General features: G+C 32.9%; 1 non-coding gene across 1 annotated transcript; it reads right to left on the minus strand.

The window, feature by feature from the left end:
- Positions 1-8,662: 8,662 nt before the first annotated feature.
- Trnak-cuu (transfer RNA lysine (anticodon CUU)) lies at positions 8,663-8,737 on the minus strand. The gene has a single exon. It is a non-coding gene; the product is annotated as a tRNA-Lys (tRNA).
- Positions 8,738-10,996: the final 2,259 nt, after the last annotated feature.

Genomic DNA, 10,996 nt, shown 5'->3' on the forward strand with positions numbered 1-10,996 from the left:
ATAATCTTAGTTAATTTTGTGTCTAAGATTATGTTTACATTGTGAATGAATTATGAAACTAAAAATTAGAATCCATTCCATTTTTCCATATTAGGAAATTTCTTAATATACTCATATATTGAATATAATATTACACAATATAATAACTGCATACTAACTTCAAAATATTCACAGTAGGGCTCGGGTTGTAGCTCAGTGGTTGAGCACTTGCCTAGCACGTGTGAGGCACTGGGTTCAATTCTCAGCACCACATATAAATAAATAAATGTCCATGGACAACTTAAAAAAATTTTTTTTTTAAATATTCACGGTATTACATTTGGAGAAATTAATGACCCTAAAGGTTAATTTTAGTCTTTCAATTTTGTTAAAGAAGAAAGAAAACACTGAAAGATAACATTGATTTATCAAGTTATAGGTTTTTAAATCTTTAAACATTTCCCAGATTTTAAATGTAATTATTGTACAGATATGGAAAGGGAAGAATGGTCATGTTCCATATCTTACATATCTTATATCCATATCATAAGCAGTGTGTTTGTTAAACCTAGAACTGTGAGTCTGTCTGGCTCCTCTTTGAATAGATTTCTTATTGCACTGTTCAAAAAGACAAATAAGTATTATTAAATATTTCTAAAACCAGAAGAAAAGTATACAGAGTTTTAAAAAATCATCTACTCAGATATTGTCCAAGTCCATATTTAATATTTTTCCAGAGGTATTTTGTTTTTACAAGATGGACTGTGTTTTCTTGACACCTGGGAGAGATAGTTTATTACATTTTCTTTGGAGTAGACCAGCTGCCACAAGGAACTTTACATATTGACTTATTTGATCTAGAATCCACATATTACTCTGTTTTACTCTATGTTAGCATTCCTGTCCTAAATTTTGAGAGTATTAAACTTTAAACCCCTCCAACCAAGCACCAGAATCAGACATAATGGCAAATATAAAAACAGCTGCCCATATTAATAGTAATACTGACATATGATGGATGTCATACCACACTAACATGGCCCCATAATTTATTTGAAGGTGGTGACTTAAGCATAAAAAAAAAAATCATGCTATAAATCACCATTTTGTAGACTGCACCTGAAATGTTGTTACCGTGAGGAAAATTCATGATCTCTCATATCTCCTGAATGATATCTCATGAATATGGGGATGATTTAAAATGCTTCATCTTAAGAGTTTCTGAAATTAACATGTTCATTGACTAATGTAAATTTAAATATTGTATTATAAACTAAAAACTTCAGAAAGCTCCTTTCATGTTTTCTTCTTCAAAATGAACAGACACATAATATCCCCCTGAGTCTGATGAGCATGGCAAAGAATTTTGGGTCATTTGGCAAACTTCTAACACATCATTTTTAAGTTGGATACACTAACCTAGGCCTTCAGAAGAAAACTTCTCCTAATTAAATCTTACGCATTTTTATAGTGTTATTATCTGTGAAGTGGAGGTTGACATATGCCTGCTATTATCATTATTAATATGTTTATGGTGTATATTATTGTTCTTTGCATATCTCCAGGGAGATTTCTAAAAGTCAAACAGGCTGCAAAGATTTTTACATGGGGTGATTTGTAACAAAAGGTCATTACTAGGCATTTGCAACTACAAAACAGAGTAGTACTGCCACCTCCAGAAATGAAGAAACCTAACAAGCCCCGGAGTTGATATAATTTAGGGAGAAAAAAAGGAAGAGGCTCATTAAGCTAAAGTGACATATGGTTCCTCATATAAGGGGTTCAGGGGAACCTGCTTCTGTAGGATGAAAGAAAGAACTCCAGAAGCCAGACAACATTTAAAACCAAGTACAGAGACTAGCACTTTTGTAATTGGTGAAAAGTCAAGAAAAAATATAGACTTTGTTTTCGTTGAAGAAATATTGAAACAAAGCATTCACCATCATGTTGCATTTCAACGTCCACTTTATTTCAAAATATATCATTAATGGTATTTAAAGACACAGAGATGGATAGTTGAGGTATGGATGGGAACATATTTTATTAAAAAGAAAACCAACATAAAACAGCATAACTCCTATATTCAGGTTACTTTTATAAACCACTGTATTCACTGAGCCACTGTTTTGAAGTTTCTAAGGAGAACAGAGAAAGGAGAAAGGTAGGAGCCAAACATTAACACAAACATCTATTTGAGATTTATGTAAATGGAAAGGATATTTAGGATCATTGTCTTTGATTATTATGAAAAGGAAGAGGAAGAAGAATGCTCTCTATTAAAAGAAAGTTTAAACAAAATTTGCCCTGAAGAAGCCTTGCTTTCTTTTTTTCTCATTGTCTCTCTTCTCTTCTGTCCTATTCTAAAGACTAGGGGAGAAAACTCAGAAAACAAGGTTGGAATAGTGTTGTCTCTCAGATACCCATGCATTAGTAACACAATTTCTTATTACATTATAAAAACAATATAAAAACAATACCAACCTCTGTGTTTGTAAGTGTGTGTGTGTGTGTGTGTGTGTGTGTGTATGTGTAGTATTTTGCAGAAAAATATAATATAGACGCACAGATTTTTAGAGTAACAGAATAAAGAACAGATTAAAAACAACCAATGTTTACAGAATAAACATTGCTTCAATTAGATTCAGCTAGAAACTATAGAGGGAATGGGGCCAACATTTTGTTAATAACATGATTAAACTGGTGAATTTTAATTACACACTTATTTGTTTCATTTTAGTTTTTTAATACTTTACATTAACCATGGAGGAGAAATCATGTAATTTCATTCTTTCTTACTTCTGAAATTATAGAGGGAAAATAAACCAGCAAAACAATATGGCCACAAGCACAATATTTGTTCTGAAAGCGGAGCAGATAAAATCAAGGAAATTAAGTGAAATCTGAATTTCAGATAAACAATTAATTATTTTGGTAAAAGTATGTCCCAAACATCACACTGGACATTCACACTAAAAAAGCATGTGTTGCTATCTCAAATTCAAATTTTAACTGGGCATACTATTTTAATTCGCTAAATCTGGCAAAGAGTTTCTGAGGCCATAACTTAAGTTTCAAATGCATGCTTTTTCTATTTAAATCAAGCTGAAATAAATATACTGTTCAGAATTTATAAATATGCCTCATAGATGGAATCTTCCACTGTTACTAAATGCCAAAGAAAAATAAGGAGAAGGAATCAGAGCTTTTATCCTTAATTTGGAAAAAAAGGAGTGAAAATAGACCTATATTGTGAGCATTGGGAATTGAAGGAAGTACAAACTAATAGAGTGAAAATCATGAGTGGGGGTAGAGACATAAATGTAGGCTCTAGCCTGTACACAGACACTGAAATTTTTGTCTAACAATCTTAATCATTATTAAAAATACTTTTGAACATCCAGCCATTTTCTTACAAAGAAACATAAGTTCTTTATTTGTAATGAAAGCACTTTGGTCCTATGTCTGTCCTAATACACAGAAATAAAATGCATATGCCATCAATGTGGCTATTAAGAATTTTCTCCCCACTGGAATTTATTTATTTATTTATTTATTTTGTCTGTTTGTTGTGAATGAGCAAATAGGTTTTTGTGCACTGAATTGGCACAGCTAGAGATTACCTCTAAACTATTTTGTTCATATGTGTTTGCAATACACCTATTATGAAGAATGGTAGCTACAATTTCTTTGCATGTCTTTTTCATTTTGTTTCTTTCCTCCCTATTTGAGGTTACTTCACCACTAACAAGAACAATAATGACAGAGGAAAGATAGCTTAAATGAGACTGCATGATTGCTTTTCCAACTAAAATGAGCAGAAAATGAAAACACTTTAAATGAAGTGTCTCAAATAAACATTTAATTTAGGATAAGACAGCAACTGCATATATAGAACTATATCAAATATTGAAAGAACATTTATTGAAGAGTTGAAAGACTCATTTCATTTGTGGCAAAATAAATGTAGTTCTAAAAGTAAGCTGCTGAGAGTAAATATGTAAAACCACATTTGAGTAGCACACAATTAACGTGAATTTATACTAGAAAAAATGAAAACTGTGATGAGATTTTGGTGAATTACATATTTGAACAAGAGACTGTTTTGTTTTTCATCAAACATGAGCCTGGCTGTGTATGGATGATCTTTAATGAACTATATATTTCAAGCAAAGAAGAAGTTATACACTTATATATTAGGAAAAGTGGATACATTGTTTTCTCAGTCTATTTCATGTCTTTATTTCATACCCCTCCTTATCTCTTTTACATGCTTAAACACTTGTCTCCCCAGCCCTTTACAGCCTTATCTATTCTGTTCTCTCCTTTCAAGAGCTCCTGCTTGTTATTCTTTTTTTCCTCTGTGTTTTTATGTTACTTGGTTTAATAGTTGCTTCTATTCCCTTTTCTTGACTCCATATTTATTTATAGCCTTATGATTTATTTTTGACATAAAATCTTGGCATTATAAATATTTGTGTAGGTTCTAAAAACTATGACCCTAATAAGGAGACAGCACTAGAGTGCTTTGTAAGTCATAAAGCTTTTAGTGGAATTCTATAGTAATAATAGCTGATTCTGTTAGAAGTATTATTAGATATGTTGATGTCACATCACACATGACTAGAAAACTTCTAAAGTTGTGCAAGTAACTAACAGTGACTATATGACTATACATAATAAATAATCATACTTAAAGTGATTTTAGCCACACTGATATATGCTACTCAAGATAAAATATATTGTATATAATTCCTAATAAAATTAATGGTGCACTGCTAAATGATAAAGATGTCACATCTTAAGCAATTTCTCTTTATATTAATAGAACTATTTTTATCAAGCAGGGAGGAGGTGATTATGAAAGGAATCAGTTATAGAATAAAAATGAAAGCTGTCATGACTGATTCTAGAGCCAAAAGACATTAGCAAAATAGAAATTCCAAATGATTTGCATCTACTGCCAAATGTTTTCTTGGCTAATATAAGTTACATTATTTTCTGCTGTTTCAGCATTCACAAAGTCAATTAAAGGTAAAGAAAATGAAATTAGAAATGATGAAAATTGCTTTACTTTTATCATACTTAGTTACAAAGATAGACACTGAGTTTATTTTTGTCTACTTCACACATAATGCCTTCAGTCAGAACATGATTCATTTTATTCTTATACTTTCCTTATTTTGTATGGTTAAAGTTTCTACATCTTTTAAATATTCTTAGATTCATATTTTGTTTTTCTAATACTGTGCAACAGAAAGCATATTACCTCTTGAAATCATTTATATTCTTCACAGTAAAATATAAATTGAACTCTAATTATGAAGCCTAGGTCAAAAGCCTGTTCTGTCACTTAAATCAATGATTTATTATTCATTCCACCAAAACTAACCATCTGTATATCAAGCAATAAAACTACAAATAAGTCTAATGGACTAAAGGACAAGTCAACAGGTATCATATTGCCAAACACAGCAATCTACATTTTTTTCAAATCATTCTTCTCCTTGATTATTTAGTTTTGCTTAGCTAAACTTGTTATTGAGTTGGACCAAATTTCATCTGATTTAAATTTATTAAAAATCTTTTGATTTAATTAAAACCTATGTTAGTAGAACATTCTTTCTCCCATTACAAACATTTAAGGATCTGTTTTGCTTCTGCTTTGTACATTTCCTTATATTTCATTGGACTCGACTTAAAAATATACTGAAGTTCCTAATAATACAGATTTCAGAATTTGGATATTTTCTGAAGTCAATGATAACCCATTGGAGACCTGTCCCAAGATTATCTTAAAGAAATAATGTTTAGCGATCATTAAGGGGCAAATCAACATATTACCACAGAAGGATCATGCCCCGACTTCTGAGGTGCATAGAAGTGATGAATCTGTCAGAGATGCTCACAGAACTGAGAGCTCTGACTACAGAATTGGAGAGAAAAGGATGCAGGATATACTTTAGCAGACCACTCCACAGTCTATCCAGACCTTGAGTCTGTAGCTAATAACTTCAATAATCATGTTGTGAAGAAAGATGACAATGGAGTCACACTTTTCATTTTGAAAACATTTGCTTTGAAGTGGAAAAGCTAGCTCACTGGAGCGTTTAAGTGCACTCCCTACCCTCACCTTTCTAAGGCAGTATTTGCTCTTTCTGCACTTCTTGAAACAGACGTTTGTAAAAGATAAGATAGCAGAAAATACCCTTGATATAAACACAGATGAAAATTTCATAATATGAAAAGGCAGGCAACTGTCTGTTTAAGGGTTTTCTGTTCCTAACGCTTATTCGGGGGTCAGTATGTCTGGCCAGCTGGCAGACATGCTCATGACCTACACACTTCCTGCTCTCCGTTCCAGGGTCTGCACACTCCTTTCAACAGTCCATGTGCTAATGATGTTCTCAATAGCACCTGTAGCACCTGGACACTGACAGGGGTTCTTATCTATATCAATCTTCTCCCCTCTCCCAGGCAAATAAATAGCTGGGGCAAAATCTTTGGACATCATCTACAAGTTGAAACAGGAACTCTTCAGTTTCCTAGTAAGATGCTCTATTTTCTGTACTGTCTTGTTATTATAGTTTCCTAAATCCATTTTTTTTTCTTATCGACTGAAACTTTTGTGATATGTAACTAGGATTCAAAACATCCACATATCAGGACAAAGACTATATCTGTCTCATTGTAAGTAGCTTCAAGACCTCTGCCAGCATGGCACAGCTCTCCAAACTAGAGAAAACCTGTTTCTTAAGCATTTAATCACACAAGTATTGTCTTGATGTTGCATTTTTTTTTTACATTTTTCAAAATAAAATCCTGCAAAATAGCCCCTACATTTTTACATTTTGTAAAAGGTTGTTAGAGTGCCATGCTATTTTATGGTACCAGCATTATACTGAAATTGGCATAGATGAGAGAGCAATCATAAATTAGACACAGAACCTACTGCACATGTTGGCAAGCGTGGGTGTGCAGCACGACACTGTGCCACTCCAGGACTGTGAACCTTCAGTGGGATCCAAATATCAAACAAAGGTAGGCATTGATTCTCCAGGGGCCTCTGAAAGGCAAATTTGGTACCTCTCAAAGATCTCATGACTCATGACTGCCCACATGCAAACTAGCACACATGCAGACTCTGAGGGTCAAATGCAAGTTTTACATATGTAAACATAAATCAGCTTCTAAATCAGAGTAGAAATAAATTAGAAATAACTAGCATATAAAATGATTAGAGTCTAATCAGTAAAGACCTTGCAGCTGCTGTAGTGGCATCCTCAAACCAGAATGCAGCCAGAAATGAAATTGCATTCAAGGTTAAGATTCCCCAGCTGTGCCTCAGAGAGACTCTTATACCCACATAACAAATGGGCATCGATCAATATCATTTTAAGGCACTTTGAGCCAACAGAATAATACATCATACAATTATCTACAGAAAAGTGAATGTATTTGAGACTTTGAATTGTATCATACCCTAAGAAAAATAACTCTCTTAGAGATACTACTTGCTTGAATAGTCAATCACTTTATCTACTGGAAATTTACCTTTTCACTAGCAAATCATTGATTTCTAATGTACTGAGGAAGTCTATGATGATTTTTGCCATCAACCTACTTTCACTGAAATGTTTTTACTTTATAAAATATTGGTTTTAGAGCCAGGGCTGGGACTTACTAATAGTCTTGTTTTGCAGAGAAGATTGTGATAACATACTAAAATTAACCATATACTTTGTTGCTAAATTGCCTGCATACAAACTATTTGTAAATCATTGTTGAGAACTGCCTTCAAAATATATCCAGAATCCCAATACTTACTACCACCTTCATTTACTTTTAATTTTTATTGTTTATTTTTTTTCTTCACCTTATATACATAAAGACAAGAATTTCTCTCTTTTCTCTGTTGAATTTCAGAAGAAGATACTATATTATCTACAGAAATGAGAGTAGATATCATAAAATCTTTTTGATTTGCAAATTTGAAAACTGAGAGATGCCTCTTCATCATATGTTTTTATGTGTAAAAGTTTGATATACACATTGCTGTGAGTAGGTTGTGCCTCCCCAAATATTATTTTTTAAATCCTAACGCCTGATTTGCCTATATTTCCAGAGCTTTTAGGAAACAGTTAATAGTAAATAAATTTATAAGAATAGGGTCCTAGTCTGAAAAGATTATATATAGACTTTTAAAGAAGAAGAGACTTTCCAACGAGAAACTGAACCCTGATAAAATTTTGGTCTCTACATTCCAGAATTTTGAGGATATAAACTTCTGACTTTTTTAAGCTGTGTAGTAGTCTGTGGTATTTTGTTATGATAGCCCAAGATAACAAATAATATACAATATATAAATATTGTATATTTGAGTATGTTTTTATAAGTTCTGAGATTTTTGCCATTATCTCATCTTACTTTGGGAGTCTTTTTGGTCCAGAATTCAAATATTCTGTGGGAACATTGCTCAAGAACATCTATCTGAGAAAATATAGTATATCAATTTTAATCTATCATAAGTCACTATTCCATGATGAATTTAATTAAGCTTTTATTGAGACTGAAAAAATCCATTGTACTATTCTATAGAAACTAGAAAAGGATATAATTGGGAGTATGAAATAGTAGTCTTAGGAATATTGTGTTTTTTTTAAAGTTTTCAGAAGAGGTTTTTTAGTGCAGTCAACGTGGGGCTCGAACCCACGACCCTGAGATTAAGAGTCTCATGCTCTACCGACTGAGCTAGCCGGGCACTTGAAATAGTAGTCTTAAGAGAAATGGGGATAGTATATTAATGCTATTAAAATTAGGTTTGATTAAGTCAATCTTCTTTATCTGACTCATTAGCTTTTCATCACTATAATGAAATACCTAACACAAGATACTTATAAAGTAATAAATTTATTAAGCTCCCAATTTTGGAGGCTACATATCCAAACACCATGGCAGAGGCTCTGGATACCACGGTAGTGATAGAGTACATATAGAAGGAAATATTACATCTTAAGCAATGATGTTTGGATGGGATCAGGCTTTTCTCCTTTTACAGAAAAACTCTTGAAAGATATATCAAGGCATATCTACCTTAATCCTCTTTGAAGTAATGTGCTAAATTACCCAAGAACCTCCCTCTAGGCCCTACCTTTAAAATTCCACTACCATCCTCTACTAGCCACTTGAGGACTATGCTTTCAATACATTGAGTCTTGAAAGACACTATGCCATATCCAAACCACAGCACTGAGTATAAACAATTATTTATGTTCACCATATTATTAAATTAAACAAAAGGGTTTGGAATTTTAATTTCCCTGAATTAGGATAAGCACTCTTCAGGAGAATAACCTGAGAATAGTTTAATCAATACTTGTATTTATTCTCTTCATGCACCCATACTATATATTTGTTTTCTCACTCATTGAAAAGCCAAATAAATATCTTCATATTGCTTGACTTTTGTCTGTACATTCACAATTGTAGAATCCACTCTGGTTCTAAATGTGGACCCAATTATGGAAGTAGGAACAAATGAGGAGGAAACACATTCTAAATTTCTATCAAAATACATGCCTTCCCCTCATTCCTTCCTATCCCTGCCTCGCATATTAAATATTGGAAGCCTAAGCAAAAATGAAAAGAAGAAAACTTCTGGTTTTCATTTTTTCTTCTCCTGTCTCATTGTAACCTTTCTATTCTCTACATCAAGTAAATACAGCTCTCTTGGGCATCAATTTTTGGAAGAGGTAATAAGAACAAAACAAAAAACAAACAAACAAACAAAAAAAACAGGGTAAAATGTAACAAGAGGAAAAAAGAAGAGAGCAGAATAGAAGTCTGATTACTTCTAAGCCCTTCCTGTCAACTAAAATTATATCTTCACTTTGACCCCTATATATAAGGGCAACTAATGCAGAGTTTGGAATAAAAGGATCAAAAGTACCAGTGGCTTCATAAAATAAAAGTTTGTTTCTCACTTGGAAAGAGTTGATTTCAGATGTTCTTTGTTGGACAGCTCATGGCTCACCTCCCAAAAGTGATTGAAGGATATTTAAATTTGTGATATCACCATCTCTAACCCATGGGCCTCAATGACTCAAGGTGAGTGAATAAGTATAAGGAAAAACTACAGTGACCCACATCATTTAAACTTTATATACATAATCAAGAGTGGGTCTTTGGGTTCAAAGGGTCGCTGCTGCCCACAAACAACTCACTCCACAGATTGAGGCCTTGTTTCTCATCACTCATCTATCTCTGCCACACATCCCATCATGGATTAGCATTTCCTGTTATTTCAAATGCATATTTGTCCACTATGCTCCCAGTCTTTTCTATCAACCTAAAATCTATACATACGCTAACTGCTGCTTATGAAATAGTCCATGATCTTAAATGTCACCATTCCAGTGAGATACATTTACAGAGTTCCAAATTAGGCTCTTACCATATTTCTTCAAAAATTATTGACTAAAATTATTTAGTTTCATTTTTATAACTAGGGGAATAAAATGTATCAGGGGCATTATAAATAAGTCAGATTTCATGAGGAGAGATTAAAACAAAATCACTTCTAGCAACAATTATTATAGAGAAAAATGTTCTCAACCCAAGCTGAAAGTGATATTTGAACATGGAATGTGAACTCAAGAGTGCAAATACATGCTTTTTGGAGGGAGATTTAAATGGAATTTTATTAGGGCCTGATGGTTCTTTTATTACAGAGCAAGGTGACAACTATGAGAACAAAACTGCAATCTCTACACATTTTCTTTTGGGGGGCAGCTTTTAAAAATAATTTGTTTGCTTATTAATTTTCCCTTTCCTCTGGGAAAACAGCCATTAGATATTTTCACCCACAGAAACTATAGATTTTTGGGTGTTGTTGGTAATTTTAGGTTACAGCACATTGTTTAGCATGTCTCAGGAGTTCAAATGCTTGCTAACTTTATTTCTATAGTTGGAAAGAGGGTTTTTATGTCTTTCTGCTATGTGGAAAACAGCTAAGAGAAAG

The sequence above is a fragment of the Urocitellus parryii genome, chromosome 2 (genome assembly GCF_045843805.1).
Source record: "Urocitellus parryii isolate mUroPar1 chromosome 2, mUroPar1.hap1, whole genome shotgun sequence".
Classification (NCBI taxonomy): Eukaryota; Metazoa; Chordata; class Mammalia; order Rodentia; family Sciuridae; genus Urocitellus; species Urocitellus parryii.